This window comes from Protopterus annectens, chromosome 3.part1 (assembly GCF_019279795.1).
Source record: "Protopterus annectens isolate FY-2018-M chromosome 3.part1, PAN1.0, whole genome shotgun sequence".
In the NCBI taxonomy this organism is placed as follows: Eukaryota; Metazoa; Chordata; order Ceratodontiformes; family Protopteridae; genus Protopterus; species Protopterus annectens.
In genome coordinates, this window is record NC_056732.1 from 881718340 (window position 1) to 881738132 (window position 19793).

The following is a 19793-nucleotide window of genomic DNA, read 5'->3' on the forward strand; positions in this document are numbered from 1 at the left end:
AAATGGGATACCTACCACATACCGACTGCTTTACATACCGATGTGCATAATCCCAAGGCTTAAGGTCCGAAAAAATACAGTACCGAAACACCAGATGCGTGAGGTGTAATCTCACGATGTTAATGGACAGTTTGTCAGTGCTTCTGGTGTTGCGGTTTAGGTAGGTTACTGTGTGTACGTGTGTTTCTTAGGGCTGTAGTGTGTGTAAGTGTGTGTTCTGTGTGTGGTGTGTGTTCTTGGGGGACTGTAATGTGTGGTTGTTGGTTAGCTTTGTGCATCTGTTTGTGTGACCTACGATGTAGAATATTAAAGTATGGGGTGGTGTGGGGGGTGCAGACACCTACATGGGGGGTGTAGGGGGGCTTGGCTACCTGCTCATACGTAGTGTAGAATGGTTTGTTTGGATGTGTTGAGTAGCAGTGTGTCTGTGTGTGCATGTGTGTGTTCCATGTTCATGTTACCTTCGCGAGTTACTGTCGATGTCGGTAATGTGGGGTATGGGAGTCTGGTCCCGGTACTGTGTGAGTCGGGACACTGTGGTTCTGGGATTCCATAGGTCTCCCATATACAGCGGTTGAAGTGTTCATATATGTGTATAACATAGACCATAGCAATCACACATTCCACCACTACCAACCTTAATGAACAAAGGATATGGAGAATATATGCCTATACATTATCACAAATATGTGCTATGGACATGAGCCAATGATAGTGTTACCACCTGGTGTCCTGACCAAATATATTAAACGTGGCAAATGTCCTGGGATTGTAGGACATACTTATGTCCCATATGTACTGTAATAGTTGCATACAATAGTTATTTCTGTATCTAAAATACCTACATGTTACAGGAAGCAGGATAAGCAAGTAAACTACTATAGGAATAAGCTTATAATTAGGCAAGAATGGAATGTTCTATCCCTTGTACTGACTGTGGGTTTGTGTCTGCCTGTAAAATCAGATGTGTGTCCCAAAAAGGTTCCACTATGGCCATATGAAAAGGTGGCAACCCTAGCCAAAGAGGGTCAGTCACCAACACAACTACGATGACTGCAAATACCTATGACAGATATACACAGCTATCATGCAGCAACACATTATTACATTCAGAAGTATTACAGAAGGGATTCAAGGACTAACATCACCTGCATGCTATACAGGAACCACATAACAGTGCCTTAATGAATCAGCCTGCAATTACCATTGTATTAGTCCACAAAAGGATAGGTGTTCAAATAGGGAAGGAACCCTCACGCACATAGCGATTATGTATAAAAGCAGTTCCTACACACTTGCATCTGCTAAGCACACCCACCAACATCACCCCCACACCCAAACATATTACAATACAAACTGTAATAATATCACAAATCATTCACACACTGTACGGCATCTGCAGAAGCCTTAACATACCTTGTCAGAAACACACTATCATGGCCCTATGTGAAATAGCTGCTGTTATACAATGGAACAGCTGCTGATGTAATAGGGTTCGTTTGCACTAATCCCGTTACAGAGGGCTGTGCGTACACTGGGATGTCGTAGCAATTACTGAGTAACAGCACAGTATGCTACACTTGTACACCAAAGCAAGGATGTCTGGTGAGCACACTGTACACCACATAACAGTTCATACATAGCCATACGGCCTTGCGCTGGCCAAACATCCTTGCCAGACTTGAACATCTGCAGAAGTATCAGGTACAAACAAACCCTGCATAAGTAGTACTGTTCCGAAATATAACAGCTGTACTCACATGTAGAACTAAATTATCTAGCCATTATACATAGCCCAAGATTCTCACTACACCTTTCTAAACATACTGGAAAATATTAAGATAGAACCAAACACCCTAATACTGGGTGATTTTAACTACCCTGCCATTAACTGGGAAAACTACTCATGCCCCAACACCTTTGCTAGCGGTTCTTGGAATTCATAAATTCCAATGCCCTGGATCAACTAATCCATAGTCCCACCAGGGGCTCCAATATCCTAGACCTGGTCATTACCAACATGGGAAATCAATGCTCCATATCTATGTTCACCCCCTCGTTAGTCAGGTCTGACCATAAGCTAATCACCCTTAGCATCCACATCCCACCCACACCCCCCAGTAAAGAAACCACCATAAAAAACTTCTCCAAAGCCAACTTCATGCTACTCAAGTCAGAAGTGACAAACTTCATGACACCCATGCAGACGGGAACTGAAAGTTCAACTGCTGAATCCTACACTAAGGCACTGTACAAGCACATCCACTCATGCATGAATCGTGCCATCCCAAATAAAACCAAAATGCTCTCATCCAAAAAAAGGAAGCCAATCTGGTGGTCCCCTGCCATAAACAAACTTTATAACAAAAGGAAGAAACTTTTGCAGAAAAGAGGAAAATCCCAGGATGCAAAAAACTCCCTTACTAGCCTCTGTAAGAAACTGAGATGCCTCATAAAATCCTCCAAAGCTAGTTACGAAAATAAAATTGCCAAAGATTCCAAAGACAACCACAAAGCATTCTATAACTATGTAAAGAATCTAAATGGCAATGCTCAGATCTGCTCTGAGCTAAAACAGAATGGCATTAAATATACTGATCCAAAGGATATTGCCAATATCCTGGCAGATCGATTCAGTGCCAACTTCACCCCCCTCTCACCCCCTAAATGGCCCATCTCAATACTGGAAGATTGCCAAATTCCAGTAATAACGGCCACACAGGTACAAAACGCACTCTCTAAAGCCAAGAATACAGCATCCATGGGACCAGATGACATCCCGGGCAGTGTACTACATGGACTACAATATGAACTGGCACCTCACATAAGTGTCATGTTTAATCATAGCCTCACCTCAGGTTTCGTGCCCACTTAGTGGCGCAGAGCTACAGTTATCCCAGTCCACAAGGGGGGATCCACCTTGGATCCCAGAAACTACCTTCCCATCAGTCTGACAAGCCTTATCTGCAAGGCCATGGAGTGTATTATCATGGAACTTATAAACAAAGACATTGGCAAGCTTCAAACACTGGACCCCACCCAGTTTGGGTTTGTGAAGGGCCGATCTTGTCTCCTGAACCTGATTGACTTCTTTGAATCAGTCTCCAGAGCCATGGACAAGGGTAAGGTGGTCCACACAGCCTATCTAGACCTTGCCAAGGCCTTTGACACCATCCCCCACTCTGGAATCATAGATAAACTTACCAAGTTGGGCATTAATCCCTATGTCACCCAATGGGTTGCTAAATGGCTTACTGATAGAACCCACACTGTAAAAGTAGCCAACTCCAAATCCAGCTCCAGACAAGTGACAAGTGGAGTACCTCAGGGTTCAGTCCTGGGGCCGCTCTTGTTTGGCATCTACTTCTCTGAAGTACAGGTCAACACTAAGGGACTCTGGCTAACAAAGTTTGCAGATGACTGCAAACTGGGAGCCATTACTGAATCCCCAAATGATGTGGATACTCTACAAAAGGGTCTTACAGAAACGGATGCTTGGTGCCAGAGCCATGGGCTCAAGCTCAATGCCAAGAAATGTATTGTTATCCCCTTTGGGAAAAACATGTATCCATGAATTACCATATAGGTGGCAGTACACTAAACACAGAAAGTGTGATAAGAGACTTAGGGACACAGGTGGACAGTGGTCTCACCTTTGATAACCACATCGCCACAACAGTCAGGAAATCCTTCTATGTGGCACACCTCATCACGAAGGGCTTTTCATCCAGAAAAAAGGAGGTCATTGTCCCACTGTACTCATCCCTCATTAGACCCATTATAGAATACAACGCCCCATTTGGTATGTACCTCTCAAGACATCTGCAACAACTGGAAAGGCCTCAGAAATACCTCACTAAAAGAATCACAGGCCTAAAGCAGATGCCCTACGCTGACCACCTTAAAAAACTCCAGCTATACTCTGTCGCATATCGTCTACTCAGAGGCGATCTCTGCTTAACATACAAGGCCATGTCAAACCCAGAGCTGTTGGATATGCTACACTTAAAGAAATCCCAATCCCTCAGAGCTACACGCTCCAGGGATCTAAACCTTGTCATCACAATAAAAAAAAACATGCTGGAGGGATAGGTTCCTGACCCAGAGACTCCCCAGACTCTGGAATAGATTGCCCATACATGTCAAGCAGAGTGCCTCTTTGGACCTCTTCAAGAGGAACCTTGATGATTGGATGGGAGAAAGGAAATTCACCCCAGGGATCACGTCAGTTGCCCTGCTAGACAGGAGTTCAGGAAAGTAAATAATGTGGGAAGAAATAGCCAGGGAATTGTTATGTCTAGGCTTGTATAGGCCCTAGGGCTGATAGCCTAGTGCCAACCTATGAACCTATGAAGCTAATATATATCTGTGTGTCTCCATATAGCTGTTGAAATATATCGCAATAACACATCTAGGCCGTCTCCCTCGAAAGTAAGGCAAACGGACAACGCCCAAAAGGAGTACTCAGTTATACACCTCTGTTGCCATGGTATCGGCTAATGGAGTAGCTGCACAGCTGATGTGCATGCAATTAACTACTTTGGAACAGCAATTGGTGGACAGGATACCACATGTTACCGATATGTAACTAGAAAAGGATGTGTTATCACACAATCAAACCATCCGTGTATACCAGCAGAACATTATAAAGAACATTGAAACACAAAACGAAAAGGATTGAATCAACACTTGACGACACCTCGGGTTACTGATAAGGTATGCAGAACAGTCACTATGTCTGTGTATGTAGTACTATTCTGTAGTATTTAAAGTGCACGCAATCCATATAGTGGAAACAGTTATCTTGTAGTGATGTATTGTTGAGCATAGTAATGCTTGTAGTATTTGTGTGTACTGCTGTAGGTCACAAGGCAAACAGCACATACACCACAAGGGATGCTATATAAGGGCTTTCAACAGAAATACTCCTCACCAGCCGATGTCAGTGGCAGGGCTGGTCCAACAAGTATGTGCTATAACAGGGGATAGTATATGTTGATATATTGTAACTGTAGCCATATGTATGGGTGTATTACAGAGAATAACATGTGGAAGGTTGGGCCACTGTGCAAGTAAGATTTGCATTGTGGGATATTGTGCCAATAATTGTGTAATGTACAGTATTGTATGCAGATGTGTATTACAAGCTACATAGCATTACTGTAATGTTAGGCAAACATTAGTTATGTCAATTGGCATTTACAATACACAATAACAGGATACATATGTCTTTTAGTGAGCCGACAGTTTATCAACATGATAGCAAAATAAAATGGAAGAGCTATTTAACTATCCATGCACATAAGACATGTAATATGTGCAAAGGTATGTACTAGGCTGTCTTACCAAGGGTATCTGTAAGCCTAGGTAGCATGTTTTGGCTTTTGCCACCCCCATAGGTTAGTTTCCTGTGCATCTGAATGGCAGAGCCAATAGTTCCCTGTTCCTCTGTCTAGCAGAGCCACTGCAGTGATCCCCAGGGTACATGTCTGTCTCCCATCCACATGTCAAGGTTTCCCTTGAAGAGTGCTCATGAGTGGCCCTGCCTGATATACATTGGAATCATGTTCCAAAACATAGGGAGTATCCAGGTCAGGAATCTATCCACCCAGCACATCCTACGCATTATTGTGGTTAGGTGTACATCCCTAGAGAATGTGGCTCTCAGGGGCTTTTGTTTAGGTGGAGCATATCCAGCAATACAGGGTTGGACAAGGGCCTTGTATGTCAAGCAGAGATCAAGTGTGAGTATGTGGTATGCAACTGTGTACAGCTGGAGTTTCGTAGGCTGGGCTGCATAGGTCATCTGTTTGAGGTCAGTAATCCTCTTGGTGTGGTACTGGTGTGGTCTTCCAAGCTGTTGCAGTTGTCTTGTAAGGTATATCCCAAATAGGGTGTTGTATACTTTAACGGTTCTAATATGACATGTGTAGAGTCACGATGACCCCTCTCATCTGGATGTGAACCCATTAGAGATTGGGGGGGGGCATGTAGAAGTATATTCTAACCACCTTGTCAGTATGGGTATTGAAGGAGAGATTGCTATCTACTGGGGTTCCTGGATCCCGTATTACCTTTTCTGTATGTAGGGGATTAGCACCTATGTGGTAGTCCATGGGTAATTATTTATATCCAAAGGGGATGACTATGCACTTTTAGGCATTCAGCTTGATGCCATGATATTAACACCAGGTATCTGTCTCAGTGCGACCCTTCCAGAGGGTGTCTGTAACAGCTGGGGAAACAATTATGTCCACTTGTTTGCAGTCATCTGCAAACCTTTTCAGCCAAAGCCCTCCTGTGCTTGTCTGTTCGTCAGAGACGTATATACCGAACATGAGGGGTCCTAGGACTGAGCCCTGGGGGATGCCAGGTATGCAACTCCCACTGTGTGGGTTCTGTCCGTGAGCCACTTTGCAAACCATCACATGATGTAGGGGTTAATGTTCAGGTGAATGGGTATGTTGATAATACCAGAAGGAGGAATGGTGTTGAAAGCTTATGAGAGATCTAAGTAGGCTGTGCGGACCTCCTTACCCTCATCTAATGCCTTGGTAACTGTCTCTAAGAAGTCCACCAGGTTTAGGAGGCATGGTCTGGCCTTAACAATGCCAAACAGGGAGGGGTCAAAGGTTGGGAGATACCCAATGTCTCTGTGACAGTGATCCATGATGTGCACCATAGCCTTGCAGACCAGGCTAGTCAGGCCTATAGGGAAATAGGTCCTGTGGTCCATTGTGGTGCCACCTTTGTGGAGTGAGATAACTGTTGCTGTGTGCCATTCAGGAGGCACTATGCCTGATGTGAGGCCATTATTGAACATGGTGCGTAGGTGGGGAGACAGTACGATCTGAAGTTCATGTAAAATGCAGCCTGGGATGTTGTCTGGTCCCATGGATGCTGTAATATTGCCTTTAGAGTGTGTAGCTTTGAGAGGGATCTGCCAGGATGTTGCCAATATCAATTGTTTCTGTAATGTTCATGTCTTTGTGCTGTAACTCAGAGCAGATCTGGTTGTTGACATTGAGATATGTGACATAGCTATAGAATGCTTTGTGGTTGTTGTTAGTATTAGTTGCGATATAGTTTTTGTAGCTAGCTTTGGAGGATCTTATAAGGGATCTCACCTTCTTACTGAGGATTGCCAGGGATCTCCTCCATGCATGGTATTGTACTCTCATTTGCAGCAGTGTCTTCCTCTTGTAGTACAATATGTTTATGGCAGGGGACCACCAGATTGGTTTAGTTAATTAGGAGTATAGCATCCTGGTTCTGTTTGGGATAGCACAAGCCATGCACTCCTGTAAATGCTTATAGAGTGCATTTGTGTAGGAGTCAGCAGTTGTAACAGTAGTGTCCATCTGTATAGGTGTCATGACGTCCACCACGTCTGTCTTAAGAAGCATGTAGTTGGCCTTGTAGACATATTATACTGTGGTTTCCTTAATGGGGGGTAGGTGTGAGATGTAAATATCAACGGTGTTCAGCACATGGTCTGATCGGACCAATGAGGAATTGGCTTCACGTGTGGAGCACCAGTCACTCATATTGGTTATGACTAGGTCTAGGATATTGTTGCCCCTGGTGGGTGTGTGGATATGTTGAGTCAGGGCATTGGTGTTTGCGAATTCCAGAAACCGTTGAGATAATGGACCAGATTCACGAAGGCTTGCACGGAGTCTAAGAGTAGAGTAAAACTCCATGCAGCCAACATGTCCGCCGAGCGATCCAGGAACAGCTGGTAGGGGAGTGCAACAGAGCTTTCAAAACTAGTCTTACACGGACAGGGCTGGGATATGCAAATTACCTCAATTGCAGGTGAAAGCTATGCAAATGAGGTAAATTTGTGATCCAGGAAACCCGAACCTGTCCGAGGTGGATTAGTGTTATTTGCAGAAATGTACTCAGTTGACAACTGAGTATGGTTCTGCAAATAGCAAAACGGAGCCGTGACAGCTCCAAAAAAAGGATGCATTTACAGGAGGAAGCATGCCAAAGGCCAGAAATATGGCCATTGGCAATGTTAAGTGATGCAAAATAGAAATAAAATAACTTTTTTTTCATCCCGATCTCCGGGGTTTAAGCGTAGCGCAGAGCCGCGCAAACACGCTGCGCCCTAAAAAAAGCAGAAAAATCAATAATTAAGATCCACAAATGTGGATTTTATTGCTAATATGAATTTACAATGCAAGTGAATGGCAGGTTGAAGACAACATGGCCACCTACTAGAGGTTGCTAAGGGGGGGAGCTCAGTCTAAGAGATGTAACCAAGCGTTAGTAGGCAATCCTATGCAAAGGAGGGTTAGGATAGTGAATCGCAAGTTTACATAGCAAATGAGCACAGTCAGTGGAGTGTAGGAGTAGGATAAGGGGAGTAACAGAGTAGAAGATAGGTGACATCACGAGTGGGGTATGTATGAAAGAAGTGAAGCTCATTGGAGTAGAGTGGCATGTGTCAGCTGTCAGTTACACATCAGTGAATGAGGTGTGTCAACAGGTAGGCTAGGTAAAGGCAAGAAATTGAAGGTGTATGCCGTGTATAACACTAAAGTTTCTTGCTGAGCGGGTATGCACGCATGTGCACGCCTGTAAACCCGAGTAAGACAGTGTGCACGATTGTAAGCGTGAGTGCGCATGTTTAAGCAGGAGTAAGCATGTATAAGGCTGTTTAAAGAGTTGTAAGCATGTTTGCGCTGGTGTGCGCGCATTTTAACAAGAATAAGCAAGTTATAGTCCGTGTAAGCATGTGTGCGCACGTGTGAGCTGCTGTGAGCGTGTTTGCCCTTGTGTGAATGGCGCTGCCCCTGAGGAAACAGAAAGGAAAAAGGAAGCACAACAAATAGTAGGAAGCTACCAGGGAGTACTAGCAGAGCTAGCAGGTGAAAACAATCAGAATCAGGCAATTACACAGGCAGTACACTAGCCCAGCCCAGCCCAGCACTTAAAACTCTGCAAATAACAGTCCATTATGTTTCTCACAAGAGACACTGCAACACTGCAGTAAGCTAATAGAAGTGAAAACTGAAAAAGCTTTACTGAGACAAAGAAATGTTAGGGGCTGCCATTGCTGTTATAAGGTGACATATGCAACATGCTGAGGGTGGTGACAATGCAAATGCTGCTGGACAACCCACAGTGAGGAGACAGAGAAGAGTGTACAAGCCCAGGGTAATCTACTAGGGGCTACATGAGCTGGAGATAGTGGAGCGCTATAGAGTGGACAGAGACCTCTTGCAGCAAATTGTTGAGCTGTGCAGGCCATGGCTCACACACAGAACCAACAAAGGGGAACCCATCCCAGTGGAAACCAATGTATGAGTTGGCCTAAGAATATTAGCAACAGGTACCTTCCAGAGACCAACTGGTGATATGATGGGGATATCACAGGCATCAGCATCCAGGGTACTGCACCAGTTCCTGGATGCCATGTCAGCACATGTCGGTGATCATGTATATTTCCCCAAATCCCGTGAGGTATTGGCCAGCAATATGCATCTCTTCCAGCAAATAGCGGAATACCCTGAGGTAGTGGGTGCAATAGACTGCATGCACATATGCAGCAAAGCACCAGCCGGCGAGCAGGGTAGGGTCTACTTCAACTGCAAGGGCTTCCCCTCCATCAACTGCCAGGTCGTGTGTGATGCCCAGGGCATAATACTGAATGTGTGTGCTGGCTGCCCTGGAAGCTACCATGATTCCCATATCTGGTGTCTGACGCAGTTATACCAGACATTTGCCAATGGGGACATCCCACATGGTCACCAAGTGTGGGATTCTGGCTATGCACTGGAGCTGTGGCTGATGACACCTATCAGAAATGCACACACACCTGAACAGGAAAACCATAATGAGGCACACGCACAAACACGAAATGTAATCGAGCGTGTGTTTGGGCTGCTCAAGTCATGATTCTTGTGCCTGGACACATCTGGTGGAGCCTTGCAGTACTCATCAACTACATGTAACCAAATTGTCATAGTATGTGCTATGCTACATATTATGATTTGGCAAAAACAGCTGCAGCAGGACCAGCATAGGCCTGGGCCAAACAGCCCCCCCACCATTGCCAAGGCCATCACAGGCAGAGTGTGACTCGGAGGAGGAACAACCTGAGCCTGCCCAAGTAGGCAGAAGGAGGCGTGCCCAGTATGCTTTGGCCTTGGCAAAGAGGCAATGCATAGCACATACACTGGCTCAGTAGGAACTCTGGAAATGATATCTCTCTCTGACTCGCACATATAGTAAAAGGGATGCCTAAGTTGACACTACCTGCTTTCAAACATATATAGGGAGTGTAGTATGTGCATCTGACATAGGCAGCCCTGCAGCACCACCTGAGGCATGATTGCCATGTGTTAAGCAATATAAAGCAGTGCTAAACAGCATTTACCACCATTCAGTATATGTAAACAAAATCACACACACACCAACTAGCACAACCATGGTCAATGTTGTGTAATACTGGGCAACGTCCAGCAATGTTGGTGAAAATTGAGCAATGTCAGACAGGCCTGGTCTAAGTAGGGCATAGCTGAACAAAAGCCAACATGCTCATATTTGCTCTACTGGCCTTTAAGCAGTCTGGTCTTCTCAGTATGAAAATATAAAGCAGTGATGGGCCTTGAACCCAGGATACTGTGCACTACAGTTATAGTACTGAACCACTAAACCATGACAGTATTGCAGTGGTCAGCCTGTATGAAGATATGTTGATAAGTCTATGCAAAGTATCTCATGGAAACCTTGAAGGCACTGCATAATCCCTGTCGAGTTATGATACAAAGGTGAGTCCTGCAGTAAGAATAGAACCTGACTTCCAACACATACACTATAAATGTTAATATTGGTCATGTTCACACACATCAACAAATGTAGTGGACCTCAGATAGCAACATACTGAAAGGTCACACTGGGCATGCTCACACACTTGAATAAATGAGACAAATGTCAGGCAACAAAACACGGAAAGCCTGAACTGGGCATGCTCACACGCTTAGGCCATGTCTGAGTACAGCAGTGGGCCACACATATCTGGCAGTTGCATGTGTTAACCCAGGAACCTCTCACTATCCAGCAATCCACCCTGTGAACACAGTTATATGACAACAGACACATATATAATATAGTGGAACCCTGTCATAATCAAATATGTTATGCAGATACCTAAGTTGTTCATAGAAACTGGGAAAGCAAAGACGATAAAAACCTGCAAACAGTATCAGCAATAAACATTGTGCATCCTGAACATTATCATAGGTTCAGAGGTCGATACTAGGCTATCTGCCCTAGGGCATGTACAAGCCTAGCCAGAGTGTGTTTGGCTTTCACAACCCTGTCAGATTACTACACTGTGCCTGTGAATAGTAGGTCACACAAGATAGCCCATGTACATTTAGGCCAGTGTGCCTCTGTCTCGCAGGGACCCAGAAGATATCCCAGGGGTAAAAAGACGATCACCCATCCAGTTGTCAAGATGTCTCCTGTATGTGGTGAGTGGGTGGCTCTGCCTATGTGAAACCAGGATTACAATCCAGAGTGAGTGGAGCCTCTGGGATAAGAATCTGTCCCTCCACCATGTCCTATTAACATCTGTGCTGAGGTATATGTCCCTGGAGTGTGTAGCTCCAAGGGAGTCGGATATCCTGAGGTGGAGCATGTCCAGTAATTCTGGGTTGGGTATTTCTGTAAACAGCAGGCACACATCATATCCGAGTATGCGGTAAGTGACTGAGTAGAGCTGGAGTTACTGTATCCGAACTGTGCAGGGCATCCATGTGAGTCCCCAGATCTGCTTGGTGAGGAACTTTTGTGGCCATTACAGTTGCTGCAGGTGTCGGGTAAGGTCCATCCCAAATGTGGCATTGTAACCAAGCATGGTTGTGATGAATATAGGGGCACAATGACCTCACTCCATCTAGATGTGAAACCATATGGGATAAGGTGGGCGATATAGAAGGTCTGTCCAACCACTTTGGCAACATGATTGTCAAAGGCGACAGTACAAACAAGTCGTGTCCCCAAACCCCTAACAACTCCTACCGTATGTAATGAATTACTACCTATGTGGTAATGCGTGGGCATGTTGTTATTCCCAAAGGGGATGACTATGCAACTAATGGCATTTAGCTGTAGGCCATGGCTCAGGCACCAGTCATCCATCTCTATGAGACCCTGTTTGAGTATGCATATGCCAGCTGGAGAGTTGATTATGACACCCAGTTTGCAGTCATCTGTGAACATGGTCAGCCATATTCCCCCTGTGTTAGCCTGTAAGTCAGACAAATATATACTGAACAAGAGAGGTCCCAGGACTGAGCCTTGTGGGATGCCACGTTTAACTGGTGTATAGTCAGGCATGGCACCTGCAATTCTGACCATGTGGGTGCTATCTCTGATCCAGGTAGCAATCCATCGACGCTGGTGAGCCTATGCATAATGTCTGAGTGGGGTAGTGTGTTGAAGGGTTTTGCAAGGTCCAGGTAGGTTGTGTGGACAACCGTCCCTATGTCGATGGACCTGGTAACCATTTAAAGAATACAAACAGGCTCAAGAGGCACGATCTGCCCACAACAATTCTGAAATGTGTAGGACACAGTGTCTGTAGGTTCCCGATGTCTATGTGTATTAGTCCCATGACAGTACGCTCCATAGCTTTGCAGAACAGGCTAGTTAGGCTTATAGTGCAATATTGCCTGTGGTCCATTTTGGCACCAACTCTGTGGAGCGGGACCACTGTCGCTGTTCGCCATTCCTTGGGTACATATACTGTAGTAACTCCGATATTGAACAGTGACGTAATGTGAAGGTTACGTCTGTCATGAAGCTCGTGTAAGATGCAGGCCGGGACACCATCTGGTCCCATTGATGCTGTGTTGTCCACTTTGGGGAGGGCAGCACTCACCTGTTAATTTGTGATGTCAGGGAGGTTACACTCTGTTGGGATGGATAGTTGCTCCTTAGGGGAGATGGGGGGAGACATCTGCACTGAACCTGTTTGCCAGGATGTTGGCAATGTCAGTGGGTTCAGGGTATGTTTAGTCAGTATGTAGTAACTCACAGCATATCAGTGAGTGTCCACCCAGGTTCCTGACATAACTGAAGAAGGCCTTGTGATTGTACTAGGTGTCTGGTGCAACTGTCCTTTAGAAGCAGCCCTTAGATAAATTCATGAGCAATTGTAGCTCTCTGCTAGTACAGATTACAGATGCCTTCCCTGTCTGGGATTGTGCTCTATCATGTAGTAGCTTCCTCCTGTCGTTGTATAGCTTATTAATGGCTGGGGTCTATCAGACAGGTCCCCTGCCATTGAAGGAGTGAGTCCTGTTGTTATTCGGGATAGCACAATCCATGCAGTCCACTAGGTGTCCATAGAATGTGTATGTAAAGGATTCAGTAGTCTGAGCCGTATTTACCACTGCCCCAGGGTCTCTGAAGGATACCACCTTGCTTTGGTGAAGTGAGACATTGGCTTATGAGAAGTTCACCAAGATTACCCAGGATGGGTGTGGGGACGGGATATGGATGTCCAGTGAGATAAATGTATGTTCTGACCTTACCAATGAGGGGTATATTGCTGGTGTGGAACACAGAGTCCCCATGTTGGTGATGATCAGGTCCAATATGTTTTCCCCTCTTGTGGGTGTGGTGACCAGTTGTGCCATAACGTATGGGTTTACAAATAGTAGCGACTGTTGGGCGAGGGTGTTGGGGCTTGAGTAGTATCCCCAGTCAATGTATGGGTATTTGAAGTCACCCAATATAATGGTGTTTGGGGAGACCTTCATATTCTCCATTGTTCCCAGGAAATCCGAGTGTGGTTCCTGAGTTTGGGAGGGTGGTCTGTAGCAGGCAACAAACTGAAAGGCAGTTTTGCACAATGTTAGTTGCATATGTATGGTCTGTGATGCTTTGCGCAGTGCTACTAACCCGGAGGTGTGTGTATCTGTGATTTATATGGATACTCCCCCTATTTGTGTTGTCCGTTCCGAGTCTTGTGGTTAGAAAGCATGATATGAAACATAACCTGGTAGTGCTGGTGTGCATTTTTCAGCCTGAACCAGGCATCTCTTATTGCACAGATATCGTTATTCTCCATACTGAGGAGAGTCCTGAGTGGATGCAATTTGAGGGTAACACATCTGGTGTTGAGCAGCATTAACCTTAGTTTCATTTACTCTGTAATGTCTATGGAGGTGGGTTTGTCTTTTGAGCCCTGCTTAAAAAAGGCACTATGGTGGTAGCAAGAGCCTTAGCCAGTATTCGAAAGTCCAAGGGTGACAGGTGCAAGCTGTCCATAGCAAAGCTACATGGCATGTCGAGCATGTCACCCCAGGCTGACAGACACTGGATCTCCTTTGAATGACACCAATATGTTAGCCAACTGTTAAACGTGATAAGTTTGTCTGCATACTGTGACATCATACTTGGTGAGTGTAAGATGCTAGACAACGTCAAGGTCATACTGGCCTGGGCTACATGATCAGAGAGTTCCTCTATGTATCATGTTATGTGGTCCAGGGAGGAACGTCTGAGGTTTTACGCACCAGCATGGACAATGATGGAGCCAGTCCTCTACTTGCTTTGGAGTGACCTGAGTGCATGTGTTATGTGGCGGATTCTGGAACCCGACAGACAGCTCAAAGTGACTATTCCCTTGTTTGGCCTGGTGAGTGGGTCGTCAGTATGTCTGACAATAAGTGTCACCTATTACAAGTGTATTAGGTGTGTTGTTTAGCCCAAAGGGCAGTGACTGTGTGGCACACTGACATTGTGAACTATGTGATATGTCGGTATTGTAGTGGGGTAGCAGTTGTTTGTGTGTCTGCGTTGGAGGTCTCTGCTGCTTAGGCAGAGTTTATTTAGAGCCTCCGAGTATGTTTATGTGTGATAATGTGATTTGATTGTTGCTGCTATAGGTTTATGTGAGACTGATATGTAGTGTGTGTGTGGTTACCTTCACCACCTGATAGACTGTGCCAGTCATGGGTCGAGAGAGCTCAGCCTCCTGTATGTCTATATAGGTGCATCTCTCATATATACCTGAGTTTGTTGGGGAGGAGGAGAAGGTTGTCTGTGTACATGAGGCAGATGTGACATTGTGTCAAAATCACAATATTCACCAGCTGGACTGGAGAGTACACACAAAACGGACCCCTGGACATGCCAGGATATTATGATGACATACTCCGTAGCCTGATCACAAAGGATCAGTAGGGTGTTAAGTGTGTAAAAGAGTATAACAGGGATTACTGCTCAGGTTTGTTGGTGTTTTGTAAAGAGTAGCTGAGAAGGAGTCCAGACTGAATCATGACACCTCCTTCAGCTATGTCATGAATAGCAATGTACACTCATATATGTCCTGAGTCAGGGCCAACTGTACCTGACTGACAATGCCGACATCCTGGCAGACAGGCCCATATATACATATCCACCTCCCACTGATGATAGTCCCTATCATCATACCAGGAGATATCACATGTAGAATGGCTGAACAGCTCCCCCCAAAGCCAAAAGTATGGCAGCAATTGGATTACATTGATTCCCAATATGTGTCATGCATGAAGTACAGAACAAACAGACCCTGTACCTGAACAGTCAGCTGAGCCTCACCCTCTCCACAGGATCTGGAACCGTTCAATGTGTTACAGCAACATATGGCACTCCCCACAAGTGTTGGTGCACAACACACCATGGGAAGTATAGTCCAGTAAGCCTATGAAGTCTGATCTGCACAGCCACGGAGTCCATCATGGTTGAAGTCATAAACAGAGCTATTGGAAGCTGACAAACACACAACCCTACCAACTGTGGCATGTTCATGTGCAGATCATGGTTCCCAAACATGCTAGACTGTTTGCAAGGTAACCACCCAGGACATACATCACTGAACAGACCTACACATGTCCCACAATGACTTTGAATAGCCCTTTATCAACATCCCAGACACATGTCGCATCCACAAAACCAACAATCTGTGCATAAATATGTGTTGACATATGAAGGAATGTCAATGTGTCCACAGATAGATCACACAAGGTAAGAATTATGGGGTCCTGTTCAAGCTGTTGACACTTGCCAACCCACATGGCTCATTCCTGGAATTGCATAAAACAAAGTGTACACACATTACCATGTCCAGTCTGATGATGTCAGCATCCTACAAATATAGCAGGAGAAACAAAGCCACCCAGTAAAGCATATAACACGCCGTGTAAATGCATATCTCTCTAGTATCATAACATAGTTAGGTAGGGGTTTGAATCCTGCAAACACTGACAGTGTGTGTGTGTGTGCGATTTCCTTTGAGAGGAGTGCCCTATTTGGAGACTGAGAAAACACATTAAAAGAGGTACATTCCTCTTTGGAAAGTCTGATGATGTCAGCATCCTACAAATATAGCAGGAGAAGAGAAACCACCCAGTAAAGCATATAGTGCGCCGTGTTAATATGTATTTCACTAGTATCATAACATAGTTAGGTAGAGGTTTAAATCCTGCAATTACTGAGTGTGTGTATGACACAGTTGGTCAATGCAATGTGGGTTTTGCTTTTACTATGGTATGACATATCATGATTAAAACAGTATGTGCATTGCACACATCAGGTATCTGCGTGGCAAATAAATATGTGTACATGTGACCTCAATCAGTACATAGGTGTGAAGCCTGCATACTATATGAATACATTTGTTACCTTTGACAGATTGTGCTGCTGCTTCTCAGATCATAGGTCACATATGTATGTATGTGACAAAGCCAGCCACTGTAGTGATCTGTGGCCAAGGTCATCTGTGCCACACACACCCATGACAGTTACTATAGAGTAGTGTGAGTGAGGGTATATGCCTGGGGTATATGTCAGACATGTTCATACACAATGACTGGCAATAACGGACAGTCATTATAGGTGTACAACTGCCTTGTGGACATGCATTCAGGCCCCTAATGTCTTATGTGATACACCGAGGGACTCCACAATACCTATGGATATGTGGATACCAAGGGACAGATGACATAACACGTGGCTGTATGTACACATTGGTACCCAACATACATGTTGAGGGCTACCACCTATGTGGTACTGTCGGGATAGTATGTATAGTAAATGTGGATGACTATGCCATAGTCGGCTTACTGCTATACAGCATGTATCAGACAACAGGTATCTGTCTGTATGATACCCTTGTGTAGGATATGCGTCCCATCCGGGGAATGCATTGTAGGCCAATGCATGCATTTCCAGATGTAGATGGACATATCTCTAGTATGTTTGCCTGTACCTAAGAGAGCTATAAGCCAAACAGGTGTGATCCCAGGAATGGGTGGCGGTCAATACCACTGGTTACTGTTATAGTATAGTATTGTAAGGATCCAACTGTTATTGAGTTCCCTACAACTGTGTGTCATTTGTCAGGACATCATCTAATGATTGGTTATAGTCATGCTGTTGAGGTTGTGCATACTACCAGAGTGCAAATCATTGACAGATATTAACAGTATCACCCACAGCATAGTGTCAACCCATGTCATACACACATGTGTACCCATGTTAGTACATATCTGTAGTAGAATGCATACTGGCCATTGAAAGATACTATGAGATGTTAACAATGTGTACAACAGGGTATGTCACACGTCCCATGTGTCCACTATGCACGTACATGCAGAGAGTGTGCACCCACCATGTTCACAGATGTACACCTGCTAATCTGTACTGCACACATCACACACGCACTGTCCACTCACTAACACATGCTGGCAACAATTTACACTTCAGCCAAGTGGCACATGGGTGGACAATGCATACTCAGACCTAACACTGGTGTAAACAATGCTACATGGATAATCAGAGCTTTGATGCATAATGCCTGCTCTGATATACCTACAAGGATATCATTACACTTTCCTGTTGACAACTTGCTAATATTGCTACACTGCTATAATGTCATCCTGTGCATCAGCACCATGTTAGCCTGTTCCTGCATCAATGTTACAGATGACAGGAGGTGGCACAGGTGTCATCATATGCACAGGGTGTGTTGTTGGTTTGCCAGAGCCCGACATTGACCCATCCATTTGTGTGTGTGTGTGTGTGTGTGTGTGTGTGTGTGTGTGTGTGTGTGTGTGTGTGTGTGTGTGTGTGTGTGTGAAAGACAACAGGACAGCATGGTCCAATGTTGATCTAATGTGTGTGTGTGTATGTGTGAGCCCTAGTTGTTTGGTTAATGTGTATGTGTCTGCATGCACACAGCTCCACCATGTGGCTGCCATATATGGGAGGTTGTTGGACAGCCACAGACTGTACCTGCTAGGTTGTACAGATCACTGTCTCTGGCCATGGACACGATACCTGTGCCTGGCAAAGGTGCTATGGACAGTATCGGGTACCAACACTGACTGGGTACTATCATCAGAGGCAGAGGTATGACGACTGGACCCATGTCCCTGCTGGGACTGGCCAGAGCCACGTGCACGTGGTCTACTAGGACGGTCAATGAACAGGCCAGCCCCAGCATTGCTGGGGTTGGTACTGCCACTACTGGAGCGGCTGTGATCTGTGGGCCATCCACAACAACTGCCATCTGTTGCTGTTGCTGGCATGCATCCGCCTCGACATCTCAACTGTCCTGCACGGTCCTGGCTCATGGAAGACACATTGTGGAAGGCATCTAATGTCTCCCCCAACGTCTATCAATGACCTCAGTGTAATTCCGGATGGCACCAGAAGGTCACGGATGCTGTCATTGATAGCGGTGTAATGGGCCCTCTGCGCCCTTAGTCCCTGTCTGGTTTACTGTTCTATATGTGCCAGTGCCTGCATTACAGCCCGGAATATACTGGAGGTTGTAAGAACTGTGAGGGCACATCTGCCAGGGGCAATACAACCAGCGGTGCTTGTCTGAGAACCCCTGGACATCCACCTATGTGGTACCGTTCCAGGAATCTGGCTATGGCTGCTGTGAGGGGGATGCAAGTGCCATGGGTACCACACTCTCCTGGTCAATGCCAACTGTATGCTGTCCCTCGGCTAAGGCCATTGGTGATGAGTGCTGTATTGGCAGTATGAGTGTGCGCATAGATGGGGTTGAACGCTGTGTACTGTCGATTGACGGACCAACGACAGACCCTGTCAAACCTTCCTGTGCCAGAATACATGTCTCATCATCTCCACTATTTGTGGCAGTGACTTCAGGTTCTCTGCTGCTTTCAGCCACCCCAAACTTAGCACCTGTAAGAGGAAGACAGGAAACACACTTTACAATCTGTACATGATGTTAGCACACATGCACACATGCACACATGCACACATGCACACATGCACACATGCACACATGCACACATGCACACAAATACACTCCTCACTACAGCACATACACACACACACACACACACACACACACACACACACACACACACACACACCAGCAATCCAACACATACTCAATAGTGGGTGAAGGTGGGTGACAGTATCACAAGGCAGTCACCTCACACGTGTCAGCATGCAGAATATGTGCTGCTCAAGACCATGCAGTGCAAGTGTAGATGGCCATATTTAATGACAGTATACATGGCTTTGATGCATGTGTGTAGTTGTTCTGTGATTGGCTACACCCTGGAACACAATGTGTACATGGACACAACATTGCTGTGCAAGTATTATCAGCTCTGCAATTTCCTGTGCACCATCACTCACAGGTATACATACCGTGGCTGCATGTGTTATCTGTGTGACACATCGATTTCTATGTCTGATTACAGTGTCTGTGTCCATAGCAGATAATAGTGGGCACAGGT